Raw genomic sequence first — 3,076 nt, 5'->3', positions numbered from 1 at the left:
AGGATGGTCTCGATCTCCTGACCTCATGATCCGCCCGTCTCGGCCTCCCAAAGTGCTGGGATTACAGGCTTGAGCCACTGCGCCCGGCCATTTTTGACTTTTTTACATACACAGTCAGACCTGCTGATGAAGACAGTTTTATTTCCTCATTTCCAATTATTATACCTTTAATATTTCCTCATTTCCAATTATTATACCTTTAATTGCCTTATTTGTGTTGACTGGTCCTGCATACAGTGTTGAATAGAAATGGTAACAGTGACTGTCCTCTTCTTGTTCCTAATCTTAGTGATAATATCTTAGTGTTTCATATATCACCGATGTGTATGATGTTTGCTATAGACACATTGTAGATGCTCTTTATCGCATTAAGGAAGTTCTCTTCTAGTCTTACTGTGTTAAGAATTTTTGTCATGAGTGGACTTTGAATTTTATCAGTTTTTTCATATATAGAGATGATCATATGATTTTTTTTCCTTCATTTATTTTCTAATATTAAACCAGTCTTGCATTCCTGGAATAATCCCCAATTGGTCATGATGCATCATCCTTTTTATGCATAATTGGATTTGATTTGCTTTGTATTTTTTTAAAAAATATTTTAATTTATATTAATGAGAAAGATTAGCCTGTAATTTTCCTTTCATCTCATGTCCTTCTCAGGCTTTGCTATCATGCTGAGTTCAAAATGAATTCCCTCTTTGGAAGAGATTATTTATGACTGGTGTTATTTTTTTTAGATGTTTGGACAGATTCACTGATAAAGTCATCAGGACCTGGTATTTCATTTGTGGGAAGTTTTTAATTACAGATTCACTTTACTTTAATAAATATAGGACTATTTATATTTTTACCTTCTCTGCCAGTTTTTGTAGATTTTGCCTTGCTGTAAATTCATCTCTCATGTACAATTTCAAATTAGTTGGTATAAGTTTTGTTGTGTAATATTCTTTTATGATGATTTTAATGTTTTGATTGCTGATATTGATAATTTGTTTCTTTTCTTTTTTTCTAATTAGTTTTTCTAGATATCTGTCAATGTTAGTGTTTACAAAGAACCATTTTTTAGATTATAAGGCTTGATTTACGGTAGTGGAAGTTCTTTAAGATTGACAGAGAGTTTCTTCTTAGTTTTTTCAATAGTTTTGGGAGTGCAGGTAGGCTTTGGTTACATGGATGAGTTCTTTAGTGATGAAATGTGAGATTTTAGTGCACCTGTCACCCGAGCAGTGTACACTGTATCCAATATGTAGTCTTTTATTTCTCAGCCCCTTCCAACCTCCCTCCACCAAGTCCACAGAGTCTATCAGTTTGTATGTCTTTGTGTCCTCATAGCATAGCTCCCACTTATAAATGAGAATATGCGGTATTTGCTTTCCCATTCTTGAGTTTCTTCACTTAGAATAATGGCTTCCAGCTCCATCCAGGTTGCTGCAAAAGACATTATTTTGTTCCTTTTAATAGCTAAGTGGTATTCCATGGTGTGTATATACCACATTTTCTTATCCACTTTTTGGTCAGTGCGTATTTAGGTTGGTTCCATGTCTTTGCAGTTGCGAATTGTGCTGCTATAAACATGCATGTGGATGTGTCTTTTTCATATAATGACTTCTTTTCTGTTGAATGGATACCCAGTAGTGGGATTGCTAGATCGAATGGTAGATCTATTTTTAATTCTTTAAGGAATCTCCATACTGTTTTCTGTAGTGGTTGTACTAATTTACACTCCCATCAGCAGTGTAAAAGTGCTCCCTTTTCACTACATCCATGCCAACATCTATAGTTTTTTGATTTTTAAATTATGACCATTCTTGCGGAAGGTGGTGTCTTATTGTGGTTTTAATTTGCATTTCCCAGATGATTAATGATGTTGAGCATTTTTGTTTTTCATGTGTTTGTTGGCTGTTTGTCTATCTTGTTTTGAGAACTGCCTATTTATGTCCTTTGTCCACTTTTTTATGTGATTTTTTTTTTTTCTTGGTGATTTGAGTTCCTTGTAGATTCTGGATACTAGTTTTTTGTCAGATGCATAGTTTGCAGATATTTTCTTTGTTGGTTGTTTACTCCGTTGATTATTTCTTTTGCTGTGCAGAAGCTTTTTAGTTTAAGTAGGTTCCATTTATTTTTGTTTTTGTTGCATTTGTCTTTGGGTCTTACTCAGGAATTCTTTGCTTAAGCCTATGTTCAGGAGAGTTTTTTTCGATGTTATCTTGCAAAATTTTTATGGTTTCAAGTCTTGGATTTAAGTATTTTATCCATCTTGAGTTTTTTTTTTGTGTAGTGATAGATGGGGACCCAGTTTCATTCTTCTACATGTGGCTTGTTAGTTTTCCCAGCACCATTTATTGAATAAAGTGTCTATGTTAATCCATTTTTATGCTGCTGATAAAGACATACCCAAGACTGGGCAATTTACAAAAGAAAGAGGTTTATTGGATTTACAGTTCCATGTAGCTGGGGAGGCCTCACAATCATGGTGGAAGGTGAAAGGCATTTCTCACATGGCAGCAGACAAGAGAAGAGAGAATGCGAGCCAAGCAAAATGGGTTTCCCCTTATCAAACCATCAGATCTTGTGAGACTTTTTAACTACCATGAGAGCAGTATAGGGAAAACTGCCCTGATGATTCAGTTATCTCCCACCAGGTCCCTCCCACAACACGTGGGAATTATGGAAGTACAATTCAAGATAAGATTTGGGTGGGGACACAGAGCCAAATGATATCAGTGTTTTTTTTCCCCAGCTTATGTTTTTGTATGCTTTGTTGAATACCATTTGGCTTTATTTCTAGGTTCTCCATTTTTTTTTTTTCCATTGCTTATTTTTATTCCAGTGTCATGCTGTTTTGGTAACTATAGCCCTGTAGTATAATTCAAAGTCCCATAATGTGATACTTAATATTGCTTTGGCTGTTCAGGCCCTCTTTTGGTTCCATGTGAATTTTAGGATTGTTTTTTCTAGTTCTTGGGGAAAATGATGATGATATTTTGATGGGAAATTGCATTGAATTGCACTGAATGATGCAATTGCATTGAATGATTGCATTGAATTGCATTGAATGATGATGATATTTTGA

Source organism: Colobus angolensis, unplaced genomic scaffold, assembly GCF_000951035.1.
Source record: "Colobus angolensis palliatus isolate OR3802 unplaced genomic scaffold, Cang.pa_1.0 Scaffold18, whole genome shotgun sequence".
NCBI lineage: Eukaryota > Metazoa > Chordata > Mammalia > Primates > Cercopithecidae > Colobus > Colobus angolensis.
Note: the sequence above shows the minus strand (reverse complement) of the source record.